At 34.5% G+C, this 20,534-nt stretch overlaps 1 protein-coding gene across 2 annotated transcripts in view; it reads right to left on the reverse strand.

Annotated features, from left to right (window-relative positions):
* The window catches only part of HTR1F (5-hydroxytryptamine receptor 1F), a 95,064-nt gene that overhangs the window by 22,738 nt on the left and 51,792 nt on the right, over positions 1–20,534 (reverse strand). Inside the window, exon 1 of one of the 2 annotated variants that reach the window (XM_039333803.1) lies at positions 17,648–17,773. The exons of the other annotated variant lie outside the window; for it this stretch is intronic. The gene's annotated coding sequence lies outside the window, so the exon portion shown is untranslated. Of the gene's footprint in view, positions 1–17,647; positions 17,774–20,534 lie in introns of those variants that run through there. 2 annotated transcript variants of the gene reach the window in all.

Here is a 20,534-nt window from a genome sequence, read left to right on the forward strand (position 1 = left end):
GAAGACCGTGAAAATCATTCTGAGTCTAAATATTTTAAACTCACAAAATAAACTTGTTTTTAAAGCAGTAAATATGGATTCAGAAACAACACAGACTGTGGGAAAGATTCAGAGAAACATAGACTTAGAAGGCAGAGTTGACTTTATACACCTTCCTGAAGCCTAACCCTGTTTAAAAAAAAAAATAGCAGAGAACTCTCTGGGTAGATAAATGGTAAATGGATATTTTGAAGAGGCTTGAAGGAGAGTGGGAAATGGACTTATTACATTAAATTGGGGAACAATTTTTTTATGTATTGGGGTTCGCAGCATTGAAGCAAGAGACATGTTGTAATCGAGTACTTCTTTATTTGTTCCTCAACTCAACTCAACACACACAGACACACAGGCCTTTTATAGTCTCCCAAACCAACCAATAGGAAAGAACCTTTTTTCACGCCTTGCGCATGCACACAAGTCCGGTGCCAGCCAGTCTGGTCCCGGGCAGCTTTTTGGTTGCCCGGAACCATTTGCAACATTTCTGGGCCTGCTGAATTGCTTCAGCAGGCCCAGGACACAACAAATTTCATCTGGGTTTTTTTTTGGGGGGGGGGGAAGATAGATTGTCTTTGGAGACTGGACTTATTGTGTTCAACCAATCAGCAATTGATAAAATATGGTATTAAGAAACAAACGTGGATATTTGATCTGGGACAAATTAGGGTTACTATTTGGGATGACTTGGGACTGAAGCCATGGTAAATTTTCTACGAATTGATTACAATAACAGTTTGTTAACAAAATGTTTTGGAATTTCAGTCTTGTCTTTTATTATTATTAATAATTCATATTACTTTTATACTTTTACATAATGTTTATTATTATTTTTTCCCGTTAACTATTTTGTTATTGATTGGGGGCAATAGAAGAAGGGGACAACAGAGAATGAGGTGGCTGGATGGAGTCACTGAAGCAGTAGGCATGAACTTAAATGGACTCCAGAAGATGGTAGAGGACAGGAAGACCTGGAGGAATGTTGTCCATGGGGTCGCGATGGGTCGGACACGACTTCGTAATTAACAACAACAACAACAAATTTTGTTATTAATACAGTATATAGATAACAGGCTAACAACTTGTAAACAGATTTAATAGTTTAGTTGTTTAAAATTCTTTTGGCCTGTTTTGCAGGTGTGGGAAATTTAACACTGTTGTATTATATTAATCAGCAATCAATTAGAGAGGATATTATGTGTATATGTTAGTCGTTTTTCCTTTTTTCTTTTTTTGTAAGACACTTTTTAATTTTATTTTTTGTGTTTTTTTATTCTTTTGTCCTTTTTTTCTTTTAAATATTTGGCATTTATATTTTAACTTTTTGGGAATAAACTAAACATTATATGCAAAACAACAACAACAACAATACAGGGTGATCCTTATTTAACAACTACCCTGTTTGGTGACTGTTTAAACTATGACAGTGCTGAAAAAGTAGGTTTATGACCAGTCCTCAAACTTACATCAATTGCATTATCCCTGCAATCATGTGATTTTGATTCAGGTTCTTGACCACCACATGCATTTAGGACAGTAGCAGAGCCCTTCAGTCATGTGATCACCTGTGACCTTCACTGCTAGCTTCTGACAAGCCAGAAGTAAGTCTCAAGTTGTGTTCACAGGACATCATGCTTAATAACCACAGCTGATTCACTTAATGACTGTAGTGAAACTGATGTTGTAAGTTGAGTGTGATTGCTAGATGTTTCTATACAAACATATTCAGATTAAGAATAAGGGATAATATACAGATTTTATATATTTCATGTATCTTTGGATATGTTGTATCCAATGCCCATTAGCCCATAAACTGTGAGCTGCCTCAGACCATAAGAGGATAATGTAGTAGTAGTTATCCACGATAACTATTCTTCTGGCTAATCTATAGAAAATACCACTATTGTATTCTTCTGGATCTCGTTTGCTTTCCCTCTGGCTGATGCTGCCACTGCTACTGCTACTGCTGTGGATTTCCTTGAGCACCCTTAAATCTACTCTGCATTCTTCAGTCTATGTCAGTAGGTATTATTCTCCATACTCTTTCATGTCTTGACTACTGGCTTGCTTTCTCTTCTCTTACTTTTCCTCTTTTCTTCTGAAACAACAGAGAACAACTGTGCACTTGTCCATATACTTATACTCTTGCTTAATTACTGTTGTTGATTCTCATGCCTTTCTGTCAATGCTGCACATTGAAAATATAGATAAATAATGTAAAACCAGATATTGGGTGAAAAGAGTCAAATCTGATCCTCACGTTGCTATCTAGTTCATGCTGCATTGCTAATTATTGCTCACGTTGATCTTCACTGTTTAGTGTTGAATAGTTTTGTGACTAACCTATGACTAACCTAATGAATACTAATGACTAACATACTGTGGAGCTGTAGCAAACTTAAGGTTTACATTCTTGTGATTGATTGTTGAATGTTTTAGGAAAAAATAGAAAAAATATTAAAAAAAGAACTAACTAAAGAGCTTGTAAGCACGGATATTAAGGAAAAAATTCTGATTCAATGCAAACTGCAATGCATGCTGACACCATGTGATATTCCATTCTAGTGTGATTCTGTTTGCTGTGTAGAACCTATTTCCTTATGCCTGCTTTAATGTTGGAAAGCAGGTACTATATGTGCACTGATTCCATAAATACTTGGTTTTGCACATTTAAGCACACCACAAATAGATCCAATGAAGACTAGTTTTAACCAGACAAAGGGACAATACCATATCTCCTAGCTAATGAAGGAGGCTAATAAAAGCAACAGGTTTAAGAGACTGTACTTACTCAAGATGGTTTCAAACCCTGCAGTCATGCAATCAAGTGAATATTAATTTTTGCCAACAGAAATCTCTGGTTGCACTGTTATAACTATCTGTCACATGCATATGAAAACTGAAACTAGCTTAAAATGCAGAATGTTAGTTAGAAGCTTTGGAAAGCAAATTTCCCAGAAAAGAGCTAACAGGGATGAATTCATAGCTTTTCTGACTCTTCATTTTCAAAATGATGCAGAAAATAACTGGTTCCGTGTTTATATATTGCTAAAGCATATGTTAGAATAAATACTGTTGGCCAATTGTTGCAAAAAATGGTCAAACACTAGAATATTGTTTGTGCCCTATATAGTTTTCCAAAATTCAACAAAAAATAAATATAATTATTGGAAGAAATAGCATGTTTCAAATGTCTGAGTTTCCCAGAATCACGTATAACTTTCCATTTATTTATTTATATGAATAGTGAGTAAAAAAGTGAGTACATTTAAATTTATTCTTAAATAAACAGTATTTTTATTTAATCAAGTAGTTGGCTCTGTTTTTTCCTCCACATTTTTATACTTTGTTCCTGAATTCTAAAGTCAACTTTTCAGAAAAGGGAAGACCATTCATGCTAGCCCTGATCTTTGTTTTTAGATAAAATCTCATGCAAATTAAGTTTATTTAAGATCTTTAGTTTAAAGAATATATGGGCTAGTTTAGAACTCATATATTTCATTTTTGCTTAGTAAAAGTGCACTGGCTTTCTCAATAAAATAAATTTCTCACATCTATTATTTATGCTTTATATAAACTTTTAGTGATTCTTGTATTTTCAAAAAACCATTTTATGCATGCAGAGCAATATGCATTATAAGCAGTACAAAATGTTGCAAAGGGCCTTTTCTGAAACATTCAGTACAGCAACCAATTCATCTTATGATTAAAAAGGTTAAAATATGAGTCTGGGAGAAAAAAGAAATGCAATCGTATCTCTGCATGGTGCCCTAAATTGTGAACTATTGAGTAGAATCAATTATTGAGAATGCTAATTTTTTAAGCTATAGTTGTACTTCCTGTGTTCCAGTTTAAATGGAAAACAAGATTATCTCTTCAACTAATAAAACTCCACAGAGGAAGCTACAAGTCTTATGCAGGAGACATTCAATTTTCATGCTGAAGCCTAAGCAGTAGAAATGGGCCAATCCACTGGTACTTATCAAATTACTTAATTCCATTATGTATTTCTGAAAACAAAATGAAGACAAAGCTCTAGATTTTTCAGTCAATTAATTTACATATTAGGCTTGTATTTGTTGCAATCAGCAAATTTTGGATTTATGAGCTTATATACAGAAAGAAAATTCCCTAACATTCATTTGCTAGTTATGGTTCCTCTATTTCACTCCTTCCATTTAAACAACACATGTATAGTAATATTTGAACCTGTTATCATAGTATATCTGTCAAAGGATTGTCTATTTCCTGAATTGAGACTTCTGGAAAATTTCTGGAGCTATTCTCCTTCATGGCAAGGGATTTATTCTGCATCTTTTATTTGCAGAATAAAAGAATCATGAGTCAAAATGAATTCAATCAGCTGACTGCTATAATTGCTTTCAGGCATTTCATTTTCAAGTAATTCTTTCAAACATTTAATTAACTAAGGAATATGTTTGGCATTCTTTAGAACAGAGGTCCCCAATCTTTTGGGCATCAGGGACTAGTGCCATGGAGAAAGGTTTTTCTGTGGACCAGAGGGGGTGTGGTTTTGAATACTGCCTGCATCCCGAGGAAGGAACTTTGCTTGTTTGTGTGGCCTGTTTGCTGCCATGCTGCAGACCGGTGCCGGTCCCCGGACTGGCGGTTGGAGACCCCTGCTTTAGAATACTAGCAAATTGGAGAGGATTTTGTGGCACATACACATTTTTCATGGATTAGTAGCAGATGATATCAAGAAGATGCCAATTAAACATTATTATCCCTTAATTAAAAAATACAAAGTATATGTGATCTGAGAATTTTGTTCTATTCGAGTTTTTACAAACTATTAGACAAAATGGGCTTGCTTTAAGTTTTAATACTTCAAGTGAAATATTGCCATCATTGGCTTGTGGTTTTCTAAAGTGTGATTTGGTCATTTTTAAGTTTATTCTAGTTAAGCAATAATATAGAAAGCACTGGGCCTATCAGTCTACAATGTGTCTATCAAGAAAAGGGACGCTTAAGCCAATGGTCACAGAACTGTAATTTTGCTCTAATTATCCTATTCAAAAGTTATGCAGAAATGAATCTGTGTTACTGTACAATAGGCTGCAGAAATAGTATGCATACACTATTGATTCCATGATTGTTATGAGTTTTAAAGCTTTTTTTTTTTAAAGAAAAGAAACCATTCCTTTGGTTAATTTATCTGGATTTTCAGTGGCTGCTAACAGTAGGGCATTAGGTAGCAGGAATTATTTTTTATGATTCTAGCATGAGAAACAAGAGAGCAAGAACCTTGTTTCAAGTTTTTATTGTTTTGGGTGGGAAAATACTCAGAATGTATGGTTGGCACATACAGAACATATTCTAGACATTTCAAGTTTTGGAATATTCTAATGGAATATTTTACATTTTGGTTTCATTCACATTATACTACTAGGAAGTTATGTGCTGTATATTATTTTTATATATATTATAATGCTTTAATGCTTGTATCATCTGTTCTTTCATGTTTTCTTTTACCTGGTTTTATTTTAAAATTATTTACTTTGCATTACTTTTAATAATAATATAGTTTGCAAAGTACTTAACTTACTGTATTCAGTTTACTTCTTTAAATATTCTACTAATACTGCCCATGCCTACATATTTTTTCTGTTCCTCTGTTTGTAATATAGAAAATCTCAGAATTTGACAACTATGGAACTGATTGAAGGTCATCAGTGATGACTAAATCACATGTTAGACAACTAGTCACTGATTAGAGTTTCTCACTAAAAACACCCTTGGAAAATTTAAAGGAATCCTGTTTTCCAGAAATCAATTTAAAAGCCACTAACATTGTTCAGCTCCTTAAATCATCAAAGTTTACAAAAAACAAACAAACAAACCAAAAAACCCAAAACAAAACCCTTCTAGGAGTTAAACTTCTAAAATGTTTAAATAAATAAATAGAAATGGTGGCTTGCCGTACAGTTGGAAAGTTTTAGAATAGAATAGAATAACAGAGTTGGAAGGGACCTTGGATGTCTTCTAGTCCAATCCCCTGCTCAGGCAGGAAACCCTATACCATTTCAGGCAAATAGTTGTTCAATCTTCTCTTAAAAACTTCCATTGTTGGAGCATTTGCAATTTCTGGAGGCAAGTCATTCCACTGCTTAATTGTTCTGTCAGGAAATTTCTTCTTAGTTCTAGGTTGCTTCTCTTCCTGATTAGTTTCCATCCATTGCTTCTTGTCCTGCCTTTAGGTGCTTTGGAGAATAGGTTGACTCCCTCTTCTTTGTGGCAACCCCTGAGATACTGGAACACTGCTATCATGTCACCCCTCTTCCTTCTCTTCATTAAACTAGACATACCCAATTCCAACTGTTCTTTATATGTTTTAGCCTCCGTTCCCTAATCATCTTTGTTGCTCTTCTCTGTACTCTTTCGAGAGTCTCAACATCTTTTTTACATTGTGGCAACCGAAGCTGGATGCATTCCAAGTGTACTTAAATCTAACTCGAATGAAGGCAAATATATGTGTCCCTGGATATCCATCCATCCCCTCCATGGATTGCCCCTGTGACTATGTAAGACAAACAGAGAGGAAGCTAACCACCAGATTGCAGGAACACAAGTGAGCAGTTAGACGAGGAGACCCAAACTCATTGGTAGCTTCACATTGCAATGAACAAGGACATACATTCAATTTCCTAGCTGCTAAGATTGTTGGCTATGTAGATATAAAGAAAGCCAGAGAAATAATTGAAGCACGGGAAATGGGCCCCTTGTCAATTAGCAGGATTGCTGATTTACCACCAGCTTAGCAGGTACTTAGGAGCCAAGGGCTTGGCAGCAGAAGGAAACAACAGCCAATTGCCATCCATCAACACATCAAGCAACCAGTAAGAAGGCACCACATAAATACAACTCACAGAATAGCCCAAACCACATATTCCAGTAGGAAGAAGTACCCTAAGGATAGACTGCAGCACGAGTCCAAAAATGTGGAAGAATAAACCTCAGGTCCTGACCCAAATTGGATCTTAAATCTAACTTCCTTTACCTCACCATAGTTATGTCCTACTCCATTACATATAACAGCTATACGTTCCCTAGTCCTAGTCTCTTAAGTGTTTGAAAATTACTAAGCTATTTCCTCCCGAAATTTATTTTGTCTGGCTTAATATAGTCTTTCACTCTGTCTTTATATTTATTGTACTCTGCATTGACCCCTTTTAAATATTTGAGTGCAGCTATTAGAATATCTCCAAAAACTGATGCCCTAAGAAAAAAATATTGTATTCACAAGAGATAATCTTTTAAATTTGTTTAATTAGTTTAAATTGAAAATACATGTCAATTTTTGCTTTGGCCTCACAAAATTTCATACTTTTAAAGTATAGATCTGAATCCAAAAAAGGCTGTATCCTCTACCTTTCTAAAGAATTAATATTTTTATAAAAAAATTGCCTTAATTTTTTTCCACTTGGGATGAAATAGCATTATTTTCTTCCCACTATTCCAAGTCATCTTTACTAAGGTGCTGTCAACCACATTAGATTAAATCAGACCATGAAATTGACTCCATAGAAAGGTTAAAAGTACCGTTATCAAGATTGGCTGTAAAGCGGAGAAGTATATTCTTATAATATGATTGTGCTATACTTCCCCCCTTCTTATCCTTGTGAAACAGAGAGGCATCTATCTGCCTGAGTTGCTTCAAAATATTATCATGTTTCCCAGGCCTTAAACAATGTTTCAACCTCCATCAAGGTCATCATCCTTACTCTCTACAGGTGAGAATAATATTTTCCCTCCTAAACAAAATATATTTGTCTCACATTTTCTCAGAAATCCATGATATTGCTCTCTTAAATTAGATGAAAAGAGGTAAACCATTTTCATTAAAAAAATTCTATCATTTGGTTTTTAAAAGATATGAACACTAATTAAAATATACAAACTACTGTATGTTTAAGATGGTTAAATGGTAAGTAAGATTTAAATTGATCCATATAATAAACATGGTCTAAATCTCCTTGGGGCTGGTTTTTTCTTCTTCTTTATGCTGCTGGAATGAATTCGCTTTGCTTGCAAATTAGCAGATAATCTGCATTTTATTTATCAGCTGGTGTAAATTAAATTAAATTAAATTAAATTAAATTAAATTAAGCAAATAGATCCCTGGCATCTTATGTATGGACATGAGCCCCTTCCCCCGTGACTGAGAATGACAGAGGAAAGAACCATTTTTTTTTGCAGATGACAGAACCAATTCTATATAATCTGGAAACCTGCTGAATAGAACTATGTCATAACTCAAACTATAGTGAAAATTGGACCAACTTTATGGAAGAACCTATGCATGGGTACCATTTTCCATATGGAACTTTGAACAGATTGAGAATAGGAGTGTGCTAGATGTAAGAAGAACTTGAAGATATGGGGCTATATTACAGGAGATGGAAATAGCAAATATGGGGAACTGCAGAGTCCTGAACATTTATTGATATGCCACAAACTTGATGGATCATGTACAATGGACAATTTATTCCTGGCCAATGAAAAAATATTCAGACTTCTATTTTCTGGGCCTCAGATGCTATGTAACATCACATAAGTGTCTTAATTTCCTTCTGTGTTTTAATTTTTATATCTCTCATATAGCTATTGAAAGTTTTCTTTATTTAGAATACTATGCTAATTCAAAATATCCTGTTTTCTCTTTTTAATGTAAGATGATCTGGACTCGGAAAATAAATAAATAAATAACCAACCAGCTGGTGTGTTCACTGAAAGTTTGCATAAGGGCAAACCCACCATTGGATTTTCTTCTCCACACTGGGGTATATATCAATATTTTGTAATGGCTATTTTGATATAGCTTAAAACTGTGTGTTCTCTAGTGGAAATTGTGATGTCTTTCTATATTCTATATCTATACTGTGCTGTAAGGAAGCAAATTACAGATACAGTACTTCTGACTTTCTCAGGAAGAATTTTTTTTCTTTTGCAGATGTGAACTCAAAGATAACTGAAATGGTAGCAAATGGTTTCATATTGTTATTAAGATAAGAGCCTAGTGTTTGTTGTAATTCATTGATTGTCTTAAGTTAATTTTACTTTAAGCTAATTTTAAGAATGAGATTCCAATTGTAGGGCTTACTATGTTCATTGATCAGCCAAGAAGAAAATGCATTCATTTCTTCACCTAGGAGAGTATTTATGGGGAAACTGAGAATTTGGGGGAGCTATTTTTGTACCAGTTGTTGGAAGTAAGAATAACCAGCATTTACATTTAAGTGAAGTCAAGCTAAAGCATAACATCTCCAGAGACTGGATCCAATTTACATGCTTTGTAGAACTAGGCTTTTACCATTATTTTTCAATCTTTTCCGTTCCAGTTAGTATGCTCCAGAACTTGTTAAAGCAAGAATAGTTATTGGATTATGACATTATGCTTTCTTACAAAACCCCAAGTGTGCCAAATTTGTGGATTTAATGGGCATTGACATAGAAATCACTGTATTTATCTGTTCTGAATTATTAAATTAAGACCTTTTTGATAAACATGTGTTGAGTATGAATACTGAAAAGAATTGTGGAAATTCAGAGTGGATACTGCAAATAAAAAGTAAAGCCCATTTCAATGGACTTGTTTCTATGAAAGTGTGTATAGAATTGCAGATTTAAAATTCTAAATAATTAATAAAGAGTAATTTCCCCATACTGCATGCTTTATGCCAAGGTCAGAAGAAGTTTTTACATTATGTATCAATTTGGTATTTCCTACATATAGCATAGATTCATTTCTTGAATTTGTAATTACCATTTGACACAAATGAACATACTGTAGAGTTATCAACATATGTTTCACTAACATTTACTGTCATGTGAATGGGGACTGGGGAAACGTATCAGTATAAATTATTCATTTATCAAAATTATTTTTGATTCTGCATACTTTTAACAGAAAGCAGTAGTTTCAAACAAAATTAGCCTAACCTTCTTCATGTAGTTTAAGCAGGACAAACAACACTTGGTTTATATAATTAACTTCCCAATTTCATCTAGCATCATTATAGGCTTTATCCTCAGGTGAGGTCAAATTGACTTGCCCAAAATAGCATCAGGCACTTTATTAGCTTCAATGATATATGTATGTGTTTGAATATATAAACACTGAATTTCTTTTGCTGCCTTATAGCAGGTTTGCAATGTATGTATACAAGAAGTGAATCCTATATAGAAGGATTTCCTGACCTGGTACCTTTGAAGAGTATTAGAATTGCGATTCTCAGAATTTTCAGTCAGCAGGGCAGTATTGGTAAAGACTACTTGGAGTTGCAGTTTTAAGAAATCTAAGTAAAATACTAGGTTAAGATACTTGCTACACAAACATATATGTTTAGACCTCACTTTAACATAACTTTTCTTGTGCTTTTGGAATAAGTAAACTGATTTGGTTTGTGGTGATCATTCTTCTAAGGACAATCAGAGCATAACTTCTATTTGTTAGCTTCCTCTATTGGAAAGGTTGTCTGATCCAATCTTTTCAAAGACAAGAATGGAGACTGTGAAATAACATACCAACAATGAGTAGATAGATTTATCTAGCACACTTAAATTTAAACTTATATTTATAGTACAAGTATTCCTCGACTCACAACCATAATGGAATATATCCATTATGGTCAGATGTTGCGACAGCCATTAAGTGAAGCACCCTCTTGATTGCCTCAAATCCATACCTGCTTTTCCTCATAAAGCTGTTAAATGAATGTGTGGTTCATAAAGCAGAGCATGGAGAGCCTCCCAAGGTATTCCCCACCAACTGAGGCACCCCTCAAGGAGGCACTCCTGGTGGCTTCCACAGGCCTTGGGCTTGCTTCCCACACATTGGGCCCCACACCTTCCTCCTCACTTTGCATCACCCATCACACACTTACCCTTTTTAGATCTCTGCAGGTACAGAACTCAGGTTAGAGAAACAAAGCAAGCCATTTTCCAGCTGTTTGGAAAATGGCCACTGCTTCCCGGATTTTGCCAAATGGCCAAACAAAGACTTGCTTTGCTTTCTTAACACAAGTGCTATAGTATAACATCATTAACAAAGGAGTGTGAAATGCAGCAGTATTTTGGTGGATTTGGCAACTTTTAATTTTTGATTTTTTTAATTCATACGACAACCATTCTCATACAAAGAAAAGAGTAATCCCATTCTATATCTGCTAAATCATTAATGTCTCATTGTATGCAATAGAATTTAATACAAGTATCTGGTATATAGACCAAATTTATTTACCTAATATTTTTTTATCCTAAATATCCAAAGTCTATATTGTAGTATGTATTGGTACACCAGCCTTTTCAGTCTGGTAGCTTTTATGTATTGGGGATTCAGGCATCACACAAAGGCACATTGTGAACAAGCTTCTTTATTGATCTTCTCCTTACAACCAGCAAAAAAGCAAAAGGCACGCAGGCCTTTTATAGTGTCCTGAACCCGGACAACAACAACCAATAGGAATCTGGCTATTTCACGCCTTGTGCATGCAGTCAAGGCTGGCACCAGCTAGTCTGGTCCCGGGCAGCTTTTGGTTTGCCCGGGACCGTTTGCAACATTTCTGAGCCTGCTGAATACTTCAGCAGGCTCAGGACACAACAGTAGCCTTCATGTGTTTCACATTGGAAATAATTCTGAGTATACCACCAACAATCTAAATAGGATCGGGCCTGGGAGGTGGGGATCTCTCAGAGCAATGGTGTAAAACCTTACATTCTAGGGTTGCATTTAACCCCTGAACACTTTGTGTGATTGCACTTTGTGCAATTAATAATATCAACTATATTTAAATTTTAACTAAATATAAATGAAATTAAATGTGGGTTCACCTGAACTTCATTTTTATTATATTTTTGTTATATCATTTATATTATACATTCATTATATATTTATAGCTTTAGAGCCAGAAAAAAATTAGGTTCTCTAACACAGGGGTCCCCAAGCCCCGGTCCGTTGACCAGTACTGGTCCACAACATGCCAGCAACCGAGCCACTCAAACAAGGAAAGCCCCATCCGCAGGATGCAGGCAGCACACAAAAGCATGCCCCCTCCAGTCTGCGGAAAAACCTTTCTCCACGTAACCGGTCCCTGGTGTCCAAAAGGTTGGGAACCTCTGCTCTAATGACTTCAGCCATTACTTTTTGTTGTTGTTTGCAGCCCTTGGCATACTACTACTCTGAAGCAACTTCTAACCCTGTAATTTGCCTCTGTAAGAAATGAAACATGAATTTGAAGTTGTGATGATCTAATCTAGGAAAATACAATACAGTTAACCTAGACATTGAATGCACAGTTCAGTACAGGAGGTGAACCTGTAGTTTGTTTATACTACCTCAAAAGGGAGGTAGTCTGCTCACTGAAGGATGAAAGAAAAGTGAAACAAAAGCTATTTACTGTTCAGTTTAAAATATCTAATTATATACTTGCAATATTATGAAGAAAAGGTCCCAGTTGTTTATTTCTCTTGATCATAGAAGATTGAGAAAATTGAAGTTTGAAAAAATAGAATTTTGAGAACATGCACAGATAGGTACATAGAATCTTATTAAAACTTTATGCAAACATTTCTCAATATTTCTGGAATTACTACCTAGTGTATTTAGAATGTTGATATCACAGCAAGTGCTGTATAATAGGCCTTGTTTTCCTTTGCAACAGCTGGAATCCTGATCTGCTGGTTATGGTCAAAGTCTCAGTTCTGTAGGAGCTGGTTGGAAATCAAATCCTGCTGACAAACCTATTTATGATAATAATGACTTTGGTATCACAGCACTCAGGAAAGAATGAGCTATACAAATTGCATCTTTTTTTAAGTCGACACCTTGAGAGGCACTTTGCAAATGTAAGGCAGTTGAACAAATTGCACATTTCATAAATCTTTATAGAGTTGTTGGCTTTTTGATAATAAAACCATGTTTGTACTGCAGTTAAATATCTCCTGTATTCTAAGGTAGATGATGGTACGGTATATATTCATTAAAATTTAAAGACAAAAGAATGCTATGAATGCTTATGCACTGAAACTAGATCTCACTTTGTTCCTCTCTCTCTCTTTCTTTAACAAGGTGAAATGGGGAAAAATTAAAAGCCTTTATGGAATCTGAAAACAGTTGTTTGCTTTTATTTCTTTGTGGTTTTGTTTCTCCCAGTTAAGCAGTATGATTGAGAAGCTTCCTTTTGGAGGCATTCTACTCTCCTTTCATTCTCCCCCTTTTTTTGCCACCATCAGAATAATCACTCTTCTCGTGTGCAATGGAGACCACATGTTTGTTAGTCACTGCTCCATAAGTACCCAGGCCTTTAGTGAGGGTAGAGTATGGATTTGGCAAATGTGATTTCCATTCTTGCAACAACCATTAAAGTATTAGTTTGTTCTTGATTGTTCACGAGGAAGAAATTGGGAAAACTGCCATCTTGATTCTGCCATGGTTAGGGTTGAAAGGGCTCAGCTGTTGGTGAGCTCAATAAAAACAGGTCTAACTCTCCTATCCTCCTATGTCACTTACTGCCTGCCATGCTTGAAGGTGGTCTCAGAAATAGGGAGAGTGGCTCTTATCTGACAGCACGAACAGGTATGTAGGTAGAGTTATATATTTGCTTAGTTGAACTTCAAAAGGCTCTTAATAAAGCCTTTCTCCAAAATAAGCTTGGCAACTGTGCTCTACTTGTGAATAGGTGTCTAGCTAAATGAAAGGAAGAAAAGATCAGAAATAAACAAATAAATGCTAAAGGATTCATATGGTGATAATTTTTTTGTTCTGTTTTCTTTGTGTAGCTGAAATGGAGACAACTGCTATAGCAATTATGTAGAAATGTAAAGGATAGAAAGCAAGTAAAGCAGCATTAAAAAGCAATTCTCATTTTCACTGCAGAGATAAGTGTGTTGTTTTCTTAACAATAACTTCTTTAAAAAAATAAAGTAACAAGTACTTATATTTTGTTTTGAATAAATGTCTTCTAGGTACATCTTTATTTTTAAATTAGCTTCTGAAAATTCTATTTTGAATACAGGTAGTCCTGGACTTACAACAGTTCATTTAGTGACCGTTCAAAGTTACAATAGCACTGAAAACAGTGACTTATGACTGTTTTTCACACTTACAACCACCGCAGCATCCCTGTGGTCACATGATCAAAATTCAGATGCTTAACAATGGATTCACATTTATGAGGGTAGCAGTCTCCCGGAGTCATATGATCTGCTTTTGTGACTGTCTGACAAGCAAAGTCAATGGGGAAACCAGATTCACTTAACAACCATGTTACTAACTTAACAATTGCAATGATTCACTTAACAACAGGGGCAAGAAAAGTCATAAAATGGGGCAAAACTCACTTAAGAAATGTTTCATTTAGTAACATACATTTTGGGCTCAGTTGTGGTCATAAGTAGATGACTCCCTATACATAGTTTTATCATTTCATTCTGCAAGAATGCACATGCAGTAATACAGTATCTGCATGTATAGAGGGATGATGGATTCCAAACCTGGTGTTGGACTTAGCCTCCAAATTTCTTAGATCGGCCTGGAATTCTGATTTCTATTTGATGAAGTTACAGTATAGCTCTGATGATTTTCCTATGCATTTACTCATTATACTGTTTTAATGTCCTTGTCTAATCATACCACTACAATTTCATCAAAGGCATCAGATTAAATTTCGTCTTTAAACACATGCAAACTAACCTGATGGAACAAGGCATATGGATCTGGACATGAAAAGCTCTGATAGCATTTTAGAACAAATATTTTCATGGCTGACATGGAAGGAAATTTAGGTAGGCTTCCTTAAAGTGCTATTTCCTTAGTTTTTGAAGCATGAGTAGAAATTGAAACTATTTTAAATGATTTTGTTATATCAAAAGGCTCTTAGGTTAATGAATTATATTGTATTATTATTTTAATCCCGCTTTCATTAAATTATTACATTATTAATGCAATCTGAATGTTTTAAAACTTTTATTTAGAAGTTTTATTAGTTGTGCCAGCTGTTTCAGATAGCCAATTATTACCATGATCTAGTTTTCCTGATTTTTTTTTTTAAAAAACATATTGACTGTCATTAATTTTTTTTAGATATTGTTTCCAGGACAATTTTGTTCTAGTTGATTCTTCCCTTTTTGATGGAAATTGTTTCCGTCAACAGTGTATCAAATTGATTCTTCTGACAAACATTCAAAAGTGAAATTGAAATAACATTTATTCTAAATTGCTTCTTAACATGAAATATATAGATTAGTTTATTCTAAAAGCTTCCTAATCATAGTCCTATGCTGGTAGGTATAAACTGTCCTTAGATGGAATTTAAAAGATAATTTTAGATGCAACCAAAGATCAACTATTTTGGAAGAATACAACAAACTGACTCAATTTCAGCTAATGACTGGAAAATAAGTGGGACTATCTGGTTTTGATCATCAAAGTGCTATAGTCCATATTTAATTTCAGCCTCATTTGGTTCATAGAGAGCTCAGGACTTTCTTCGCTGAATTAAATGCTATCCACTTTTCTTTGTGATATAGATATTTCGCCATATTTCTTCATATTTTCCAAGTACAAAATCAGCATGGCATTGAACGTTGAATGCTGCTATTGTGGCAGGCTGGTCTTCTTTCATTAACAAAGCTGCGGTTTTAGGAAACTATTTAATTATATACTCAGTACTTTAGCTTTTGAAATCTAAAGCCGTGATGTAAAGAAATTATCATTTTTTTAAAAAGCAAAATTCTTTTAAGAGCCAACCAACATATCACAACTCACACTATTTCTGAAATTCCCCTGGGGTTCAGAAAGATTATTCAAATGTCATGATGAGAAGAGGAGGTCTGATTTGAGAAACAGAACTGAGAATTTCTTTGATGCACAAAATCAAATATGCATGTTGCTTAGATTCCAATTCTATAGAACAATTTAAATACCAATTTAACAGTTTGCAGATACCACTCACACTGTCAGCAAGTTTTTGTACTTAGTACTAGATAATAATATTCTACTTACATACATTAAAGATATGCAGTTTACATAGACATACTCAGAAGTCTTAATCACATAATGTGCTGAAATACACACAAAAATATGAGTAGGCATCAGAAACACAGATGCATAACCACATTATACTGCTACTCAGAACCAAACCCCCAATATTTTACTTGCTGCATGTTACTGAGAAGAATAGGTATAATCAATGAATAATATAACTTATGTTAGCCATATATTATTTAGACATTGTTTGAAGCATTGATAATTTTGCAAATGTCAAATCAATAGTAATAACAATAGTACTTAGATTTGTATATTGACCCAGTGTTTTACAGCAATTTCTGGGCAGTTTACAATGTAAGCATATTGCCCCCAACAATCTGAGTCCACATTTCACTGAAATGAAGGAAAGAGAGTAAACAGGAGAATAGCAATGAAATTTAATAGGAGGAAAAAGGAAAGGGAGCAGAATAACTAGAAGAACTCCTTGTTTTAAAGGATCTGTGCTCAGCTACGTCTTAAACTAAGCTAAAAGGTCATTCTGAATATTTGCTAATTGCACAGAGTGTGTCCTGACACACTTTTGTGACTGTGACTAGCTATTTTAGGACCTATACAAGTGCTTCTTGTTGAATATGCAGAGAGTGTTACCTGGGAAATTGTGAACTAAACAAATGAATCAGACTAGCTAACAAGAGTTCAGTAATGGAGTCCAATGGGATTTTAAGAGAGAAACTCTGTTAGTCCCCCCCTTTCTAAGCATAGTGTAGTATTCCATATATAACAGAGAATATAACAGTCCTCCAAAATTGGTACACAGGACAGTGATCAGCTGTTAGAGGGAGCAGACATGCCAGATGTTGAAGCCAGTCAAAGCTGACTATTAAGAGCAGAAAGAAGCATTGCAGATCATCTTCTTGGAAGGGTAAAAAACAGCTAATGATGGAATAAGAGCAGTTTTGAAGCAGAATAGAATGGGGGAGAGGGTGCATTTGTGAAGAGGTGGGAATGGGTGGAGAATGAGGCTAATCATTCCTGTGCTTAAAAAATGGTGGAAGAGGGGTAGACTGGTAATGGTTAGACAGAAAGTTTGGATTTGTCCTAGTGTCTATTTGGATGTATCCTTGAAATTTTCTTAGCAACAATATAATATATAAATTATTTGCTTTGCCTTCTGATTTTCCTTGCTTTTTTATTTCATAGTCCATCTTACAGTCCTGGCTTTTCCTGGTTATTTCCATAAATGTATTTACTAAATTAATCCTGTTTAGTTGTTTTTAAGATCAGCCAACTCAACATGTGTAACATCATTAGAACTAAGGCTTTGTCTTTATTGTTCTTCAGGATCCATTGAGTGAAAAGGTAATATTGGAAAAATATATTATATGTATATAGAAAGCTGAAATTTGGGGAAACTAGTTTTTTCCCAGATTTCCCCCCCCCCCCCCCCCGGGCTAATCTGATGGTTTAATACAGTAGTTTCTTTATTTGCTTAAATCAAGTTTTGTTAATAATGATTGCCATCAACAAAAGCACTATAAGCATTTCAACTATTTTTCTACAATATAAAATATTTTTCCCATATTCATTATTAACAAAGCTCTTACCTACCTTCTTTTTTCTAATCCCACTTTCTGTTCCAGAATGCCAGAATGTTATTATCCATTTTAATCCTCCCATCTCCCCTTCAGTTTCTTTAGTGAACAAAACCACCATGCAGTCTGATGCTCTGCTGGAATCATATCTTGCTATTCCAACTTTCTATTTCTTGGATGAATGCAACTGCTACAGGATGACAATGCAGTCATAGATGTCCAAGCAAAATACATTGTTACTTCACTAGAGTTGGTACAGCATTAATCTTATTGTAACGAGTTCTTTTCCAACAAAAACAGCCCTTTTCATACATTCCTTTAAAGCTTTCTTATTAGCAGTCAGATAATGAGTCTAATGTTTCTATAGATCTGACTATATATATTCTGAAAGATTTTTGGCCATGTCTTCTTCATGATCCCATGAGATTTGGGCAACAACAAAGATTAATAAAATAATTTATTTTGGCATTTTGCAGACCCCCTTCTCTCAGGTATTGCTTAGTGTATGTGATCCTTGTTTTGCCAGTTGCCTTTATCCAATCTATGTCCTAGGATTAGTGGTCTGAACAGTGGAAAAATAATTTGGATTAGAAATTAGTATGCTATAGCAATATTTTTCAGACACTCAAAGGATAATGAGAATCTTATAAGCTGGCTACAATACAGTATAACATTTAGTATCCTATTCTTTCTCATACCCAACTGGTACTGCTATGGATAGTTTGTGAGAAAAAGCATAATTGTTGCACTTGAAGTTTCTTTTATGGCTTTTTGCTCTACATTTCTCACAGTATTTATTTAATGTGGATAATATAAAGAAAAGCTCTGCTTTATCTGAAATTATATTAAATACCATGAATAAAAATAACATCATAATAAAGGCTCAATCAATTTCCACAGTGGGAAGTGTCAGCCTTCTTAAACCTGCTCTCAAGGAAAGCAGGCTTGGTAAACTAATGTAACACAGCAAGCCCCTTTCATACCACAGCATGATCATATTCATATTTATTTAGTATCATACCATATAGAGGTCAGAGGAATTAAGGGTTCACAAAAACATAAACACACAGAGGCACAGAGATACACAAACCTCCCAAAGAATCAATCCAGTCTTGCTATTACATAATTTTTGCAAAATAGCATCCTTTTATATTCATAATTTAAAGATAATAATGAAACATTTAGAAACCACTGAACTTTAAAAGGAGACAAACCAGCTGGTCAAGAGTCTATTTGAAGATGCAAAAGTGGTGGTGCTATGAGTCACATTGATAGATCCTAAAAATAATCAAAGATTCAGAATGCAGGATGGAATATTCATGGATAATGAAATGCAAGAACTGCCACATTCATTTAAAACAAGTTCAATATCATGTAGATGCCTACTGCTCAAAAAAAGTCAGTTTGGTCTTCCTTTTTCCTGAATGCAGAATGCAGCCCTCATGTACAAACTTTAAATGACATAAACATCACATACCTTGTTTAGGCTGAGCACCACAATTAGCCTTCTGAGTGAATATATTACAGATTTACATTCTAATAAACAGATAAGACCATTATAAAAAAAACATCTGATTTAAATGTCTACTTAATCTGATTTACTCTTGTGCACCTATTAATTTAGTTACAATTTTAGTTACAATTTTTCCTAATATGCTGTAAATAATTTAGTATGCTTAAGTTAGAAATTGTTTGCCAGCTAGGAATATATATATAGTACTTCATTCTAACCACTGAGTGGTTAGAATGCAGTATTGCAGGCTGACTCTTCCCACAGCCAGTAGTTCAATCTTGAGTGGCTCAAGGTTGGAAAACTAAAACTAAAAATAAAGAAGCAATTTCCAATATTTGCAGCAGCTACAAACATATTATCCCCCCTCCCTCTTTAAGATTACATTCTTACATGTAAGAAGATTGATTACATTCTCTTCTATCCCATATTCACTCATTTTTTTCAATCAACAGATCCATAAATCACCATTTCATTTTTTCCATTTTCTGCAAAAAGACAATAAAAGTTAATAGTTGATCCTTGTAACAAATATTTTTCATATTTTAAACAATCTCTTTTGTAAGGCCAGCAATTTGCTTGTTTATTTGTTTGTTTGCTTATTTATTTATTACAACTGTTCCTTGGGACTGTCTTAATTTTTAAATCCTCATCCAATTTCTTCTGTTCTTCTTAAGGTTGCCTATATTCATTCAGACAAATTCTTTTTCAAAGTCTTGGTCATATATTTCTTGAGTAGGTTTTGTTGCATATCTTTTTTAGTAACATCTTCTGGGAACAGATTGTTCTCAAGAAGACACAACAGAGCTGACAAATTGATTCAAAGTTCCATTGCAGTTCTCAGTGCAATTCCTCAAAGATATCCTTGAGCGCCATTAGTAGCTACTTGTCTTGTTATGTCTCCAAGTAAAATGCCAGAAAAGAACACATTTATTCCTAAGATTAATTTCAAATTCTTAATAATCAAATCCAACATTCCAACATTTTTGAGCCCTTGTTCCATTTAAAACTTTTCTATAGCCAAAATCTTTTCTTGTTTTTTGCTGTTTATTTTAGATTCATAAAGATTACCCTGTGGTAAAGATGGGCAGCCAATAAATTGGATAAATAAATTAACAAATGAATAAATAATTTTGTTATATTGCAGATTTAAGGCATTCATCTGGTGTTTGCAATCTTGTTACTGTGGAGGAGTGCTTTGAAGCAGTTAATAAGCAATTTTCAAAAATGATTAGCAAGGGAAGCATAAACTTAGTGCCCTTTAAATGGCTGGAACAAATTTCTTTATCTCCTGATTCTCCCCTCTTCCAGAGACTGCTGTCTGGTGGTCTCCTCAAAATGAATAACTGTAAGAAAAACAGTTTGGGTGATATCTCACCCTCTCTTTATCCAG

Source organism: Crotalus tigris, unplaced genomic scaffold (assembly GCF_016545835.1).
Source record: "Crotalus tigris isolate CLP2741 ecotype Arizona unplaced genomic scaffold, ASM1654583v1 scf7180000024508.2633422, whole genome shotgun sequence".
In the NCBI taxonomy this organism is placed as follows: Eukaryota; Metazoa; Chordata; class Lepidosauria; order Squamata; family Viperidae; genus Crotalus; species Crotalus tigris.